Genomic DNA, 18,843 nt, shown 5'->3' with positions numbered 1-18,843 from the left:
AATTAAAAAAATATTAAAACCATGAAAATAAAAAATCTAAATTATTAAAATACTAAAAAATACCACGAACTAAATTAAAAAAATATTGCCTATAACACCCCACCATACAAAATATAAACAAAAAAAACTATCAAACCAGAAAGAAATCAGAACTTAGGAACACCAAAACCATAGCGTCCAAAAAGTCACACCACATCCCTTATCATACACCAACTACAAACAACATAAAACAATACAACGAGTTCTTAAAAACCACCTTAAAACCACTACATTGAAAAACATTTCAAAAATTAAAAACTGCATTTAACAAAAGCCCTCTAATAAATTCACACCCAAAACTCCAGCAGCCCAGCTGGCCCTACCAAAGCTCTAGGTTTATACATACAGTAAACAAAACCAAAATCGCAGTAATACCTATCAGAAGTCTATGAAAGAAACCTATTGAAATTACTCCTACCTCAAATACAAACCAACCCATCCAAAGTCAGCTTCACTCAAAAAACAATCTACACAGAGTTAATAACAGCAAGAAATAGAACAACACACCATATACGACCAATTAATATAATAGTTTAAAAAACAAAAAGAAAAAAAAGTGGTTTTTTTTCTTCACTAACTTCTTTTATTAGCTAGAACAAAGGCTTTTGCCAGGACTGTAACAACAACTCCTTCTTCTTCTGAAAGGTCCCTTCTCATTCCCAAATTCCTTACAACTTCGGAGTTTAAATCCAAGCAAAAAAGCAAAATTCGTGCACTTGTACGTTCGATGCTACTGTCAGATTCTCTGTTTCCCTCCACATCTTCTTACATTTTCAGTCTTCACGCTGTCCTGCCGTGATGAGTTGACAAAAGATTTTGGTAAATGTTAAGAGAGGATTTCCCTCCCTCCCCAGAACTGGGTTCCTCAGCGCATTTCACTCAATCCCAAACCGGCAATGATGCACGCTCACCTGAAACAGGGGAATAAATCTGTAAAGGTCACTAAATAAATAAAAGCGCATCCCCATTGTTCCAGCACTCAGCAGCCCATGCGGCCAAGGTCAGAGCTCTCTGCTCACCGAGGACACAGCAACCAGCACGGACCTTTCTCCCACTGTCCAGCACAGACCTGCAAAGGCAGAGAGGAGTTTACAGAGACCGGGACGCGGCGGGACGGGACGGGACGGGCGCCCGGCCCGACCTTCCAAAGCTGTCGGCAGCGAGGGCGGGGAGCGCCACGGCCCCGCTCCGCCGCCTGCCCGGGGCCGCCCCGCCGGGATTGTCCGGCCCGCGGTCGCTCCCAGAGCCTGGAGCGGGGCGGGCGCGGGCTCGGGGGCTGCCGCCCTGTTCCGATGCCGCTCGCCTGCCCCCGTCCGCTGCCCCGGAGCGCTACGACCGCACCTCCGCCGCCCGCCGAAACCGGTCCCGCCGGGCCCCCCCCGCCGCGGCCATTCTTCTCGGCCATCGCGTCCCTTTGCACTCCCGAATGTCCTTCCCCCGTCCCCGCCATTTACAGACCCTGGCCCGACCACCGCAAGCTCCCGCCCCTCGCCCTTCCCTCGCTCGGCAGCGGCGTCCTTGCCCCGCCCCCGGCACTCAGCGGCGAGGGGCAGGGCACTGGCTCGGGGGATGCGATCCCGCTCTGTGGCCACAGGGGGGCAGATTTACAGGGGTGTGCGATTTCCCCGCCCATTTCGCCGCCATCTTGAGAAGGTCAAAGAAAGTCCGCGACATTCACGACGTGCCCTTCCCAAGCTGGCGAGTGAAAGAGGACCCTCGGAAGAGATAGGCGATTAGGCAGATGCCTGTCAGCAACCCGCCTAAATACGGACGCCCGCAGCGCTGCTGACCACATAGTCCGTGTCTTAGACACTAAAAATGCCACATGAAAAGCCGTTGGGGCCGCCCTGGCGTCGGTATTCCATGCAGGCAGCCGATTAGACCGAGCCGGGTCCTCGACTTCCCAGCCCTTGTCGCCGCCATCTTGAGAAGGTCAAGAAAAACTCCGTGACATCCGCAACTCGCCACTCCCAACATGGCGGCCTCTCGGCTGCCTGGCGGCTGAGAGCTGCAGTACCGCGCTCTGCCCACAAAGCGGCAGCACTGCCGCCCGCCCCAGCCAGGGGCGCAGCGCGCCTCAGGGCTGCGGGCAGAGAAGGCGGCAAAAAATAACAGGGGCGACCCCCACCAAAAACTGCTCTGAAATAAATGCCAAAAACCTGCCTCTTACCCGACCAGAACCAAACAAGCCCCCTTGATTTAAAGCCATGTTTACATAATATAAATAAGAAAAATAGAAATATAAAATTTCACATGCATCTTTACAGTGGACATTGATGTAGCATGTAATTTATATAACATATTCTGTCTGTTCCTATTATTTATATTTACTTATATTTTCTGGTTTGATAAATATCTTTCTATATCGATTGTATATTTCTATGTTTGAAATTACATTTCTATCATGCTTTTATTGTTTAAAATAAAAATCCCATCCTAACTAAAGAAATAAAAAGCTCTATTCTTTTAAACTATATTGACCTGTTTTTATATTTATAGCTTGCATGACTAATATAATGCTTAAATATAAACATAAATGTGAATATAATAATATATAATATGTATCCTATTCACATAATATAAGAAAAAATAAGTTAAAAAAGAATTAATCTGTAAGTTGTAGCAGTAGATATGGTACATATTTTTAATTTTTATATTAACTTTTAGCTATTTATTGTCTATTTCTATACTTAGATTTCTAGCTTTATATTATTTGTATTCATAATTTTTATACTAAAACACTTGCTTTTGCCAAATAAAAAACAAAATCCCCCTTTATTTTAAACTACTTAAAAAAACATACAGTATATCAATATGGTGTAATATATAACAAACTATATAAATAAGATACGATACACATAAATAATCTATTTTATATCAATATCCTATAATACACTATAATAAGATATATGCAGTATTACGGATTGTGTTGATTTATGTTATTTTATATTTTATATAAAGAATTGTTAAATTATTTATCTGCATATATTTGAAACACATTTCTATATTTATACTTTGGTTGCGATTTTTTCTGGGTGTTTCCTGGGTCTTTTCTTGCCCTTGTTGGAATTTTCTTCTGGGTTTTTTTCTGGGTTTTTTCTTGCCCACCTTCAGGGTTTTTTCCTGTTTTTTTCTGGTTTTTTTTCTTGCCCATTTTCAGGTTTTTCTCTAGGTTTCTTCTTGCCCAGCATCGGGGTATTTTTCTGGGTTTTTTCTCACCCATCTTGGGGTTTTTTCCTGGGTTTTTTCTTGCCTATCTTCGTCTGTTTTTCTGGGTTTTAAGCCAACATAGGTACATACCATGTCAGAACATACAATGTAACCCAGCTGGGGATTTTTTATTCTAAATTTAACAATGAGTTGCAAAACCTGGAAAGCACAAGTCACACACACAAGCTTAAATCCAGTCAGCATGTGCTCACACATGCAGAGACGAGCAGACACAGACACAGTCACATGCTCTCACACACGCTCACACACTCTTTCCATTTACACGCTCACTGCATCCCTTACTCGAGACGCAGAAGAAAGTGCTGTAACACATCTTCTGGCTGCTGCTCCCTGACGTCAAATGGTAGATTCTGGGGAAATCAGCAGGCTCGGGGACCTGTGAGATGACAGGAAGGGTCAATGAGTGGCTATCTGACAGCCAGGACTTGTCCCCGCTCGGGACCGATAAATTTTGTACCCAAAATCCCATAGAACACAGATGACCAGTAAAATTTTGATAAATGTTCTACCTAACTGTGACTACGTGCCAGGGCAGGGCAGCTCCGATCATAAATGGCACAATGTAAGTACACACAATATATAAGCTGAGGAAAACAGTGCAAGTGTACACAGGGTGTAAGCATACACCATATAAGGCGACACACTTACATGCTGTGTAAGTACACACGTGTACAAGTCAAGATAGGTACATACAATACAAGCCAGGACTTGATATAACTCTCTGCAAGATGAATTCTTGAACCCTATACCCTTTGAGAAGATGGAACCTCCAGAACTACTGTAGCCATCTCAGGAGGTACATCTGAAAAAAAAGTTAGGAAAGGAGGCAGACAGTTGAAGGATAACTTAAGAGCTCCAGAAATCATGTGTCCATCGACAAATCCCATCTAGAGCCCAAGTACACCCCACATTACAAATTCCAACTCCCCATGGTTTGTCCTACTGAAGCACGCCATGCAGCAGGGCAGAACAGCTCCGGCACAAACACCTGCAGACACCCGTGACACAGAACGTGACAAACAGGGGGACGTGAAACACGACACATCATGCTTGTGGTGAGGGCCTCGAGGGAAGAGGGCAAAAGGGACCCCAAAGACACACTAGGGAACACGGCACACCGGACAACACGACGCACACCGGAGCTGTTCTGCACTGCCCACCTGAAAGCTGCCATCAAAAGTAGAGCCTCTCCCTTTAGCTGTCCTAAGAGGCCCTTGGACAAGATTGCCTTTCCCTCTGCTCATTTTTAAATCTGCCCCAAGAACTCCCAACCCACTATTCACTCATCTCCAGGCCATGGCCCCCGACTTATCTTTTGGATGATCGGTGACGTGGATCCACGTTGCACCTGAAATGAGTCTGCCTCCGAGGGCCTCATGAGTGCCGAGGAGCCTCTTGGTCAGCTACAATAAAGTAAACCGAAACCAAAGTGTGATCCAGAGTTACGCGGGCCAAATCCCTGCAAGTCAGCTACTTGCCCTTTCCTGAGTGTGCCTGGCTCCCTCAGGCTCCAGCTTCATCCTGATTCCAAGGCTGTGGCCTTCATTAGGGGTGGCACCTGGGTAAGAGAAAGGCAAAGTTAAATGGCATTGCTGTGAGTGCAGTGGATGACCTTGTGTGCTGTAAGACATGGGAATGCCTCTGCTAGGCTTCTGAACAGCCTTGTGTGGGGGGGCCCTCAAATAAACAAATAAACACCCTTTCTCACCCTGCTGCCTGCAAACCCCCTCCCAAGAACTCCTAAATGGATACCTGATCACCCTCTCTCTCCCATGCACAACCCTCAACTCACCTGAAGCTTCAATCTCAAACATCATCCTTGACACTGGGCAGACCTCTCTTGCGACATGATCCATCTGCTGAAAAATTGTTGTTCTTGAGAGCTGAGCAATAAGAACCATTTCTCTCCACTGCTCACCTTGGCTGCTGGTATCCAGATTGACTTCCTAAAAAGAAAGACAAAGAACAGTGCTGTAACACAGTCACCATACACACTTCTGCTGCAGAGACAAATGGGGCCTCACCTGCTCGGGGCAATCCCCTCAACGGGATGGGGCCCTCTGGCACCGATTCAATCCATCTCAATCTGAAAAAAAAGGTAGGACAAGAGTCAAACTGTTGCAGGATAACTGAGGAGCTCCAGATATCCTGTGTCCATCTACAAATCCCACCTAGAGTCCAACTACACCCCACATTACACATTCCAAGTCCCCGGGCCCTCTCCTATCGCACCAGGCTATGCGGCAGGGCAGAGCAGCTCCGGCACATACGTGTGCTGACACCCGTGACACAGGACAGGCAGGACAGGACAGACAACAGGGACACAACAGGAACAGAAATCTCTTGGCAAGGAAAATGGCTGCAAGGACTGAGAGAATGCAAAAGGAGATGACTGAGTTCAAACTGACGGTCAGCTGATGAGGCTCAGAGAACCCTGGAGGAAGAAGATGCTAACTGAAGGATTTATTCCAAGAACAGCAAAGATCGATGCCTAGGAATCCTATGCTCAGAATCCTCTGCCTGCCCTCACATTCTTACAAGTCCTAATCCACCACAATGGATCCAGGTGGGGCACAGCTGTCTGTACAGCTCAGAACAAGACCTGACAAGACACCTGACTGGATGCTTCCAAAGAGAGAAGAGAGTCTGATGCCTGTCTGAGCTCCCCAGTCAAAAGTTCTGTGGCCTGGATGCCAGGCCAGGGAATGCAGTGATCACAGATGCTAACAAGGATGCCAAGGTTTATGACAGGCCCCCCTAAGGTAAAAGACATTGCATACACAAACAACACATAATGCACAACAGACACATGACACGAGACACACCGGGACTGCTCTGCCCTGCGCTCCTCAGCACTGGGATCAAAAGTGAGACGTGGCTTTTATGGGGCCTAAGGGGCCACTTCATGAACACCCCCCACCTCCAAATCGGACCCAAAAACCCCTCCCAGTAATTCCCAAACCAGCACCATGCCTTCATCCCCTCTGTGGGTCACAGCCCTCTACTTATCTCTCAGACATCTGGGGATGCCAGTCAGTCTCAGGTGCATAGAAAGGCCACCTCGTCAGCTGGGAAGGTCCTGCTGGCACCGGGCTGGTGTCTCTCAGATAGCCAGATTAAAGAGAACCAAACATCAGTGCCTGACCTTGGCACCGCATCGGCCAAAACCCCACCACTCTGCTACTCACCGCGCTCCTAAGAAGGCCCGGCACCTCCTAACCCTGACCCTCTGCCACACCTGGAATGCAGCTGCACCTGAAAGAAAGCTAGAACATATGTCAAACACCACCAGGGTAACTCACAAGCTGCAAACACCTTATGTCAATCTAGGAAGAGCAGCTAGAGCCCAAGTACAGCCCATGTCACAAATTCCAACTCCCCATGGTTTGTCCTACTGAAGCACACCATGCGGCAGGGCAGAACAGCTCCGGCACAAATACCTGCAGACACCCGTGACACAGAACGTGACAAACAGGGGGACATGAAACACGACACATCATGCTTGTGGTGGGGGCCTCGAGGGAAGAGGGCAAAAGGGACCCCAAAGACACACTAGGGAACACGGCACACCGGACAACACGACGCACACCGGAGCTGTTCTGCACTGCCCACCTGAAAGCTGCCATCAAAAGTAGAGCCTCTCCCTTTAGCTGTCCTAAGAGGCCCTTGGACAAGATTGCCTTTCCCTCTGCTCATTTTTAAATCTGCCCCAAGAACTCCCAACCCACTATTCACTCATCTCCAGGCCATGGCCCCCGACTTATCTTTTGGATGATCGGTGACGTGGATCCACGTTGCACCTGAAATGAGTCTGCCTCCGAGGGCCTCGTGAGCGCCTATGAGCCTCTTGGTCAGCTACAATAAAGTAAACCGAAACCAAAGTGTGAGTCCAGAGTTATGCGGGCCAAATCCCTGCAAGGCAGCTACTTGCCCTTTCCTGAGTGTGCCTGGCTCCCTCAGGCTCCAGCTTCATCCTGATTCCAAGGCTGTGGCCTTCATTAGGGTTGGTACCTGGGTAAGAGAAAGGCAAAGTTAAATGGCATTGCTGTGAGTGCAGTGGATGACCTTGTGTGCTGTAAGACACGGGAATGCCTCTGCTAGGCTTCTGAACAGCCTTGTGTGGGGGGGCCCTCAAATAAACAAATAAACACCCTTTCTCACCCTGCTGCCTGCAAACCTCCCTCCATCCACAATAACTCCTAACTGGACACGTGCTCACCCTCCCTCTCCCCATCACAATCCTCAACTCATCAGAAGCCTCAGTCTCAAACATCATCTTGGACACTGGGCAGATCCCTCTTAAGACATCATGAATCTGCTGAAAATTTGTTGTGCTTGACACAGCTTGGTATTTCAGGGAGTCTCACTCCTCAATTAAAAAAAAAAAAAAAAAAAAAAAAAAAAAAAAAAAAAAACCAAAAAAAAAACCAGAGCAAAACCAAAAATTACAAAGGCACCTTACCACCCCTAAACACAAAACCCAAAATCACAAACCTAAACATTCCCTGTGTTCTATGCTGTTTTCTTCACAGAATCTTCCAAGCCTCTGTGCTTTAGATGGCCAGCAACACCTGCTGAAAACAAGCTGAGACGAGATGAAAGAGCCTCTTCGCTGAAATGGGAGGAGAGCTCTTACCCCAACACATCCCAGACAGGGTATGAAGCCCCTCAGCCACGGCTGGGGTTAATAACCCCTGGTGGTGCCCGCCTCTCGTTCCCATGCCACCCAGGAAAAGGGAGGGAGCTAATCCCACCAAGCCCTCAGAGCAGCTGCAGCTGTTTAGCTCTGACTCAGATTCAAGGGGAGTAAAGGGCTTGTTAGAGAAGCAAGTTCTTCAGAAAAATAGCAGTACTTTCTTTTTTGCAACAACTACTTGGAGCAGAAGAACAGAAAACTGGCAAGATATAAAACTTTGTGGTAAGGTTACATAGCTGGATAAATTGGGTAATTGAGTAATTTGCTGTTACCTTCTATAATTATTCTGTGTTTAACAAAAGCCATCTAATAAATTCACACCCAAAACTCCAGCAGCCCAGCTGGCCCTACCAAATCTCTATGTTTATGCATACAGTAAACAAAACCAAAATCCCAGTAATACATATCAGAAGTCTATGAAAGAAACCTATTGAAATTAATCCTACCTCAAATACAAAACAACCCATCCAAAGTTAGCTTCACTCAAAAAACAATTTACACAGAGTTAATAACACCAAGAAATAAAACAACACACCATATACCACCAATGAATATAACAGTGAAGAAAAAAAAACCACTTTTTTTTTTTTTTTTGTTTTTTAAACTAACTTCTTTTATTAGCTAGAACAAAAGATTTTGCCAGGACTGTAACAACAACAACTTCTTCTTCTGAAATGTCCCTTCTTCTTCCCAAATTCCTTAAAACTTCTGAGTTTCCATCCAAGCAAAAAGCAAAATTCGTGCACTTGTGCATTCGATGCTCCTGTCAGATTCTCTGTTTCCCTCCACATCTTCTTACACTTTCAGTCTTCACGCTGTGCTGCCGTGATGAGTTTGACGGAAGAATTGGTAAACGTTAAGAGAGGATTTCCCTGCCTCCCTCCCCAAAGCTGGTTTCCTTAGTGCATTTCACTCAATCCCAAACCGGCAATGATGCACGCTCACCTCAAGGCTCACAGCTGCTCGGCTAAACTCGGCTATTGTCGGCTGCATTCGGCTGTACTCGCCTCTTCAGCGCGGCTCTGCTCTCTGCGCTTCGGCCGAACTCGGAGCCGCTCTCTGCGCTCGGCGCGGCTCGACTCGCTTCGGCAGAACTTGGAGCCGCTCAGCGCACTCGGCGCGGCTCGGCTCGCCTCGCTTCGGCGGAACTCGGAGCCGCTCTGTACGTTCGGCGCGGCTCGGCTCGCCTCGCTTCGGCCGAACTCGGAGCCGCTCAGTGCGCTCGACGCGACTCCGCTCGGCTCCCTGAGAGCGGGCAAGCGGCGGCGCCTCACGTTAAACTCGCCCGGCTCGGGGCTCTCCTGCTGCCGCGTCCCGCGGGCGGCCCGGCCATCGCACCGACACGATCGGGAGCGCGGCGTGCCGCAGGAGCTCATTAGGCTGTGACCGCGCTCGCGCTAATTAGCGCGCACGAGAGCAGCGGGCTCGGTTCGGCTGAGCTCGGCTCGGTTCAGGCAGCCTCGCAAGCCTGGCCTCGGTTCGCTCGAGGCCGTCAGGTTCGGCCGGTCTCGCCTTGGTTCGGCTGAGCTCGTTCCATTCGGCCGAAGGCGGCGTCGTTCGTTCGTGTTTTTATAAATATCTTTCTATATTGACTGTATATTTCTATATTTAGATTTATATTTCTATAATATTTCTTTTATTCAAAATAAAACCCCCATCTCTAGCCAAATAAATACAAAAAACCACCTTCTTTCAAACGATATTGAAATATTTTTATACTTAGTATAATTATACGCACATTTATAGTTAGTTTCTTTTGATGCAGTGTATTATTAATTACATATAATATACATAAAATTCTAGAAATGGATTTAAATTATTATTTATGTATCATATCTACTGCTACAACTAATTTTTTCTTGTTTTTAAACTTTTTATATATATATATATCTGTATTTATTTATGATATATTCCTATACTTACATTTCTACCTTCATATTATTTGTATTTATAATTTTTATAATCAAAACCCTGCCTATTGACAAATAAAAAAAGCCTGCTTTATGTAACGATTTTAAAAAATACTTTCATATTTATAATTTTCATATTTATATTTATAATTTATTCTATATTACATGAGAACACATCTGCTCCTGCACCCCAGTGGGGCTCCCTCTCCTGGGGACCTTGGGGTGCCCCAACGGCATCAGAGCCCAGAGTCTTCACCCTCTTCTCCTCTATTTAGAAACTACACTACAACTCTTTTCTGGAAACAAAGATATTACCTAAATCCTCTCCCCATGTCCCAGACAGATAGATATTCAGTTATTAGTTGGCTGGGCAGCAGTTTCTTAAATAGAATGATAAACAAGACGTGAACATTTTAGCTACAAGCAAATAGGCAAATCTGAACAAGGTACTGATGGCCAGCCACAGAAGTTATTTTGAAGCAATTTTTTAAACAATAAAATACTGATACCACAAAAATAAAGCAAAAAGCTAACTACTGGCTAAAAAAAAATTAACTTTTGACAGCAACAACATTCCAACCACACAGGTTTTTTCCCGATGTCATACTTTATAACTACCTCTCTTGGGAATTCTCATCATGTATCCCAAAAGGAATAAATACCTTAGAGCGTCCTAAAGCAAAAAGTAGCACACATGAGCTCCTCACACTCCCGGGAGGCCAGCACAGCGTGCACTGAGTCAGCAATGAATTCTGCTCAGTGAAGGTCTGCAAACAAAGGTTCAACTGATGAATTTAACTGATTTTAAAGGGAGGTTTTCTAAGCACTGAAGCACAACAAAGAACAAGCAACAACAATTCTTAAAAAAATCTGCAAGTTTTATTTAGCATATATGTGACTGATTTCCACGCTGTGGCTTCTCACTTTGATTTGTCTGTAGGTTCAGGAAGATGACAATGCACACTCTGCCCTCCCTGAGCCCCCCACAGCAGCTGAGCGCTGCTCTGTGTGCTCAGATCATCAGGAACTGGATTACACGTGCCCGGATGGACTGGAACTGCTCTGCTGCAGATTCAGGAGACGATGGCACAGAGGGGCTGGCCGAGGCGTCGTCCCAATTCCATTTCTGTGTGACGAGAAGCAGTTCGTTCCCAACAGCTGCAACAATCCCCAGCTCCCTTCCATGGTGAGTACCGATGGCACACAAATGGCAGCCCGAGGAAATCGTGTTCTGGGCTCTAAGTGGTTGGGACAGGGTCTGATTTGTTGTTTTGTACTTGTATGAAGATTAGTACAACAGGGCTCTGATTGATGACATGGCAACACAGAATTAAAAACTCCTCGATAGGATTACATCGACTTCTAGGAAAAGACAAAAGCTTAGGACCCTTCTGAAATCTACTTTTAATCCAAAGCACGGGGATTGTCAGCATGCTGCACCTTCCAGCTTTTCAAAGCAGCTTCCCTCTGAAGACCAGGAAACATTGATTTCTACAGAAACAACGGGCAACCCCCAGGCTAATCTCAGCACTACTGTTTAATAGGGGACCTGCCAGCGTGCCAGTCCAGCTTCAAGTGTGCTTTACTTCAGTCTAACATCCCCACAAAATTCTTCTCACAACTTCCAACCCTGAAATCTTATCTTCCCCTAAAGCTTCTCTTCATTAGCAATTTCCAAGTAACATGGTATTTTTACAACATTCAAAAATGTCATGCTGGACTGTGCTAGAGAGTAATCTGCAAATATAAGCTTAGCAAAGTTTGAATTGACTTGTCCAGAGAAAAAAACTACAAGTGAACACCTACACCTGCCTACAAAGAGCTAACAAGCCCCTGGCAGCTGCCAGCATCAAAGCGCAGCGGATGTCTCTAATACAGGGTAAGGATAACAATATCACCTTCTGTTCTCTCCAGCTTCTTTTCCCTGCAGTCGTATTTTGCTTCTTATGATTTTTTTAGTCCCCGTATCTTCTTGGACAGCACCGAGCCCGACGACAAGGACACGAGAGTCTTTCCCTGCCGGGCGGAGAGAACCAGGAAAACAGTTAAAATAAGAACAGGGCAGTTTGAAATTCATACTTGCAACGAGAAGCAGCGCCTAACCAACAGAACAAAAGTAAACAAAGCATGACACCTCCCTGGGGACAGAAGACTCACAAACTCTCCAGGATTTACAATTCTAGCCACCAACCCCTTCAGGACAGCAGCCAAGTGTCCCCTGGGGTGGTGCTGCACCAAAGAACCATCTGAGAGGTTCCAAAGAGTGAAATGCACAGTATTTTGCAAAGACAAAAAATCTTGCAAAATAACAAAAATACAATAGATGTAAACTACAGGGTAAGAGTACAAGTGTTCACTTTAAGAGCTGGAACCATCCAGGTGAGCACCTGATAACTGGATCCTCACCAGAGTTTGAACCCTTCAGGACACAGAAGAGTTTTCCCCAGAAACTTCACAGACTGAGTTTTGATAGAGGCACGCTCGCCGGATCCTCAGAAACGTCGCCCATTCTCCAGGCGTCTGGAGAGAACTGCAAATGGCTCTCACGTAGTTGGAGCTGCTTCTGTAAGGTCTCAGGGTGAATTTCACCAGATGCAACCAAATTGGGCAACTCCCAGTGGGACAGAAGGAACCCAAAGCTTGGGTAAGCAGAGCTGCAGCAAATACTGAGGAAACAAACATAACAGCGTAAAAGATAATAAACCATCCTTTTTTTTCCCTTGCTTTTGTTTTTTTTTTTTCTTATTCAGATCAGCATAGCAATTAAAGAGAAGGTGAAAAACTCACCATTACTGAACATTTCATCACCTGTAAGCTGAGCATCCTTAGCATAGGGGACTCCAAAGTTAAAATTCACCGATCCCTGGGAAATGAAACCAAATATCGTATGGTAAACAATCAAACAGCAGACATAAAAATTTGTTTCCTCTAAGGACTTTCAGGTACGTATGTATCTTTGCATTACACATTAGAACATACACTTTATACCATCACCTAATACATAATAATTTACCTTTAAATTTTGATAGTATAGCATGAATTTTTAACTTAAACTGGTGATCTATTATTATTAAGTTGGTGCTTAAAGTTATTTCTGCTGTCACGTTCAAAAAAACATGAATTTTTTTTACTGGAATGAGCAATTGATTTCAAAGTCATCAAAAGCCCACCAAAACACAAAGCTGGGTTCACTGGACGGGTCTGTGAGCTAGAAGTAGTTAGGCTTGTACTTCCCTCTTGTTCTTCCAGAACCAATAAATGCTGTCAACAAAACCAGGATCTTTAGCCCACTGCTGTGAAAGATTCTACAAGGATGATGGTTTGATTTGTGTTTAGAAGTTTTGATTTGAAATGGCCAGTCCAATGGATAAAGACAGTTTAAGTAGTATTACATTACTATTGTTATTATTTCTATTATGATTTTTACTAGTACTACTACTATTATTATCACCTGCTACTGGAAGAAACAAACCAGTAGTACCTATACTTAATTACTTTTATTTCCAGAAAATAATAAAGAAAAAGAACCAAACCAAAAAAGTCACTTCCTACCTTTTATATCAAGGGATGAAAAATTTCTCTTGGGCTCTTCTCCAATTGATCAAGACTCATAGCACTGAAAGGCAAACAAAACAGTGCTTTATAGAAGGCCAAGTGCACGTTTCAAGGCTGAACCACCAACTGACTGCAGTGACAGCACTTACAACATGAATCGTTCCCAGAGCCTCTGTTCAATGGAATGTTCTGTGGAACTGCCATTTCTTTCCCAAAACACTAACTTCCAACACTTCCTAAACTTATCTTGTATTTTAAAACCACAGAAGTTAGTGAGACTCTGTGCGGAGGTCAGCTTTAAATTTATTTCCTTCTAAAGCACAGAGCTCTGTTCCATCACCCTTCCCTTCGGCTCTACACTGGATCATGGTGAGCATTTGAGGAGTGCTCAAGAACCAATTCGATTTCTCTCTTTTTCTAGTTCTCTCTACTCTTAAATAATGCAAGACAAGTCAAATGAAAAATGACAAGTTCAGCATCAAAGCCACACTTTTTCCCTTTGTCTGCTCAAGAACAGGCTCTAAATCCACTTCTTGCTGCCTTCAACGATTCAGACTTGCAAAACCATTTTGACATGTTTTACAGCTTTATCATAAAACCCACAGAACGCAAGCTCTGTATTACAGGAAAAGGTAATTCACAGGCCAATATCTAAAGAGACCACTTACTTGTAAATACATACCTTGATAGAGATCGCACTGAGAACGTTTCTGTGGGACTCTAAGGGAGACATATTTTCTGAGTATCCTGTAAACAAGAAAAGCTACGATATATTACAAGACATCCCCACTTTTTCTACATATTCAAATAGGATTTTTAATAAAAACAATTCAGTTAAAAAAGAAGGAAGAAAATCAAGGTAATTTTACTCAGCTATATTTACTCCTGATTTAGAGGGAAAAAAAAGTCACGGGTGCTGCAAAGAAAAAAAAAGTGAACCATAAACGCTTACAGTAGAATTTTAAAACAAGTGCTTGCATAAAAGAATCTTACGGAACGTGAAGTAGAACAAAAAGTGAAACCACTATCAGACCTGCCTATTTTCTCACCATTGTACAAGAAAATCCTAAAAGCATTATAAAGTCGCTGCCTAAAACCGGTCATGGGATGTAACCAAGAACAATTGAGGCATTTGCTAATCTAGACAGAAACCTTTTCTGGATGCAAGTGTCAGATCACAAGTTTTGTCTTTCAGAAGCTCGACAATGCTGGAAAGCATTTTCCCTGGGGCTCGGGAGGGCAGGGGCGGAAGGGGGGGTGACTTTGCAGCTCGCACCTGTGCCATCCGAAGCATACAGCCCGCCCGCTCCCTGCGCTGGGCATTCTCCCGGCCATCTCTGGCTTTACCGCTCAGCGCCGCTCCATCCGCTGTCACGGCACAAAGAGCCACGAGCACTAACGCAGGCAGCAACCCCGTCATGCCGGCGATACCGCAGCGCTCCCTGCTCGCAGCGCCCAACACGCGGCGGAGCCGCCTCCGCCCGCAGCACCGGCAGCAGCCCGAGGGAGACGGCTGCAGCTCGGGGGCTCCTCCGGCGCCTCCGCCAGCCCGAGGGCGGCCGCCCCACCGGGACCGCGGCAGCGCCCGGCGCCGCTCGCCCGGGGCGGCTCCTGCAGCTCCCGGCCCGCGGCAGCAAAGCACTGCCTCGCCCTCCGCCATCGGCGGGCGGCAGCGCCCCCGCCCCCGGCACCGCTGAGTGCGGCCGAGGAACCGGGCGGACGCTCCTTCCGCGCTGCTCAGCTCCGGGCGGGCGGCCAGACGGAGGCTGCGCCCCTCCAGCGTCGCTGTCCCGCGCGGGAGAGGCGCCGGCAGCTGCGCGCGCACAGCCCCGCGCGGCCGCCTGGCACGCCAGCCACTCATGTGCCGCGTCAGCCGTTGCGTCACACGCCGCGCCAGCAGCACGGCCTGCCGGGAGTTGTAGTCTCGGGCTGACAGCCACGGCTCCGTCCCCCGCCACCGGGAGCTGCAGTCCCTCCTGGGCATCAAACAGGTCCTTCGCCCCAGGGCTGGGAAGGACCTGAGGCAGCACCGCTCCTCTCCAATGCCCTCTCTTTTTCCCTCCAACTCTTTTTACTTTTTTCACTCTGTTTTTCACCACTTCCCTTCCCCTTCCCTTCCCCTTTCCTTCCCCTTTCCTTTCCTTCCCCTTTCCTTTCCTTCCCCTTTCCTTTCCTTCCCCTTTCCTTTCCTTCCCCTTTCCTTTCCTTTCCTTTCCTTTCCTTTCCTTTCCTTTCCTTTCCTTTCCTTTCCTTTCCTTTCCTTTCCTTTCCTTTCCTTTCCTTTCCCTTTCCTTCCCCTTTCCTTCCCCTTCCCTTTCCCTTCCCCTTTCTTGTATTTCTAATCTTGGTTTACCTTTCCACCTTTAGAATAAAAAAGCAGCAGTAGAAACTTTCAGGCTACCCGAGAGTAAAAAAAAAAAAAATCCAAAACGAAAATGATTTAAAGAAAACTATTTATTCCCTGGGAGCCTGAAATTTTCTACTGCTGCACGTGACATAGAGCTTTTATTCCTTCTTACAGATAGTTGATATTTTATATATATTTATCGTTTATATTGATGCATTATATTAATAACTATATATAATATGCACCTTATTCAAAAAATATACGGGAAATATTTTTTAAATTATTTACCATATCTACTGCTACAACTTATTTTTCCTTATATTTCTAATTTTTATATGAATCTTTAATGTGTTTATGATATATTTCTATACTTATATTTCTACCTTTATATTATTTGTATTTGTAATTTTTACACAAAAACCCCTGCTTTGGCAAAGAAAAAACAAAACCATCCATTATTTTAAACTACCTAAATGTTTCTTTATATTAATATTTATCATAATATACAACAAATGATAGATATAGATAGATAGATAGATCACATCCGTATTTATATCTATTTTATATCCATTTCCGATAATATTTTTCATAAAATAAAATATATTTTCATAAAATATAATATGCAGTATTACTTGTATTATATATTGTATCAATTTATGTTATTTTACATTTACAATTTAATATTAATTTTTTATAGATCTGCATATAGTTGCAATACATTTATATATTTGTATTTTTGTTTGGGTTGTATTTACATTTATATTCTCTATTCATATATCTAAAAACATACACAATACTCTATTAAAATCAGAATAACTTATTGTAACATATAATGACTTATGTTACATGTTAAATTTTAAAAATTGACCGAATATATAAAAATAAAATTGGCTCATTCCCATTGCTACACATCTATTTCTTTTGTTTCAATATAGTTAGAGTCATAATTGCATATTTAAAATCCAATTCCTAAATGAAACGACGAAACAAACAGCGTCAAATTCCCACCAATGTCTTCCAAAAACATCAAGATACCTCCAACAGCCAAACAAGTGTCAGCAAAAAAACAAAGAACACTCTTTTCAATAACAATTCTCATCAGGACAGAAAAATGGAACCAAAATAAAAGAAAATCCTATAGAAACACACACAGCAAATTACAAAAAGTACTAAAAAAAAGTCAAACCAATCTACTCAACTCAAGCCAGTGCCACTCACCCTGAATGACGTTACTAAAAAAAAAAACCCAACAAAATTCTACCTCTACACTAACTCAAGGAATAAACAATCCTCTGTAAAAGTAACTTTAAAACCTGAACTAATTAACAAAATGGAAAAACATCTCAACCACTAAAAACTAAGAAATTAACTACCCAAATAAATAAATACTTTAAAAACCCACCATATAAATACCCATGTTCCCAAAGAAAACGCTGATAAACAATACTCAAATACATTAAAAGACAACAACAACAACAACAAGAAAATAAAGAAACCAACAACAAGAATAATACCAAAAACCAGATAAACTTAAAACTGCAACAAAAAAATTATTCCCAACTGAATAAACCCATAGTGCCTCAAGCTATCAAAATAAAAATACCACCTAGAAACAAACACAAAGACTAAAGACAAACGTAACCATAAACAATGTCCCCCAAATTACCCGTAACCATAAAACATACACTACAATCAAATAAACCAAACAAATAAAAGCCCTGGAAGACGATAAACACACATGCAATTATAAAGATTAAAAACCCGCTGCTATGAACGACAGGACGCTACCTCAAGCCCCCCAAAACAAACACTACACACTCACGCTAATAAAAGCCACCGCAACAGAATTAAAATGCGAACCGCTGCTTCACGCTACGACCCGTAAAAACCACTGCGCGCCCTTCTAAACATAATACCCGGGAAAAAAAAAAAAAAAAATCCGACTACAAAACCCAATCCAAAACAAACCATTATCATCCCTACCGGCACCGAGAACCGTGCCCCTCAGGAAGAACACCGTATCCCTTAGCGGACACCCGCTGCAAACCAAACCCAGCGATGCCACCCAGCCTCCAAAGCGCCTCCGAGCCACGGCACCGCCGAACCTGGTGCGGCCGAACCCCGCGCTCACTGCCGGCCCCGGACGGAGCGCGGCTCCCGGCAGGAAAGCGGCTCCTGCGGCGGCTGCTCCGGCACGCGGGGCCGGCGCCGCCCCGGGGAGCCCCGCCCGCTGCCCCTGCCCGGCGGGGCCGGCACCGGGCCCGGGGCTACCGGCGGCGCCCGAGCCCCGCGCCTGGAGCGGACGGAGCGGCCGGCACCGCCCGGGCCGGCGCAGCAGCGCCCGCGCCGCCTCTGCCGCCCTTGGCCGGCCCGGCCCGGCTCCCCTCGGCTCCGCGCGGCTCGCACCGGCGCGGCTCCGCCACTGCCGCCCTTGGCCGGCCCGGCCGCGCCGAATTCCCCGTGCGCCCCGGCAGCTGCCCGGGCCGTGCCAGCAGCGCTCCCGAGCGGGAACGTTCCGGGCCGGGAACGTTCCGGGCCGGGCCGCGGGCACGAGAAGCGCCCTCCAATGCAGCGGCACAGCCCCATTGCAGCCCTGCAAACGCTGCCGGAGCTGCGGCTTCCCGCAAGCCAACCCCGAAACCGCAGACGGGGCGCACCTCACTTCAACAAGGGCAAAGAAATTCTCCCCTAAAATTTCACCCCCTAGGAGAGCAGAAAAGAAGGGGCGCTCCCCAAATGAAAGCCTTCGACTGATGGGAAAGGGCGATTTCAACCTCCATTCAAACCCTTCAAAAGGAGGCACACAAGGGCTGCCCCCTCCATTTAAACCCGAGGGTGATGAAAATGGGGTGGGCTGCCTTCAAATCAAACCCATAATGCCACAAGAATACTTTTCCCATTCCCCTTAGAATAGAATGCAAGGATTCCCTGTCACCCCCGGGATACCCCTAACAGCCTGGAAAAGGCAGCTTTTCCTGCAATCAACACCCTTAAATCCACAAGTCAAGAGGGATCCCCTCAGGTCAAACGCAGACAATAAAAGAAGAGGAGCTGCTTCCTTCTCC

General features: G+C 45.6%; 3 long non-coding RNA genes across 3 annotated transcripts; all 3 read right to left on the bottom strand.

Moving 5' to 3' along the window:
- Window positions 1–599: 599 nt before the first annotated feature.
- LOC134433305 (uncharacterized) lies at window positions 600–1,584 on the bottom strand. The gene is made up of 3 exons (XR_010031543.1): window positions 1,498–1,584; window positions 951–1,108; window positions 600–829 (listed from the first exon to the last, which is right to left on the bottom strand). It is a non-coding gene; the product is annotated as an uncharacterized LOC134433305 (long non-coding RNA).
- A 9,149-nt stretch (window positions 1,585–10,733) lies between these two features.
- Window positions 10,734–12,036, bottom strand: LOC134433304 (uncharacterized). Its single transcript, XR_010031542.1, has 2 exons — window positions 11,775–12,036; window positions 10,734–11,180 (listed from the first exon to the last, which is right to left on the bottom strand). It is a non-coding gene; the product is annotated as an uncharacterized LOC134433304 (long non-coding RNA).
- A 262-nt stretch (window positions 12,037–12,298) lies between these two features.
- On the bottom strand, window positions 12,299–14,987 carry LOC134433303 (uncharacterized). The gene is made up of 5 exons (XR_010031541.1): window positions 14,708–14,987; window positions 14,114–14,178; window positions 13,429–13,492; window positions 12,664–12,739; window positions 12,299–12,542 (listed from the first exon to the last, which is right to left on the bottom strand). It is a non-coding gene; the product is annotated as an uncharacterized LOC134433303 (long non-coding RNA).
- Window positions 14,988–18,843: the final 3,856 nt, after the last annotated feature.

Source organism: Melospiza melodia, unplaced genomic scaffold (genome assembly GCF_035770615.1).
Source record: "Melospiza melodia melodia isolate bMelMel2 unplaced genomic scaffold, bMelMel2.pri scaffold_179, whole genome shotgun sequence".
In the NCBI taxonomy this organism is placed as follows: Eukaryota; Metazoa; Chordata; class Aves; order Passeriformes; family Passerellidae; genus Melospiza; species Melospiza melodia.
This window is presented reverse-complemented; position numbering and strand designations above follow the sequence as displayed.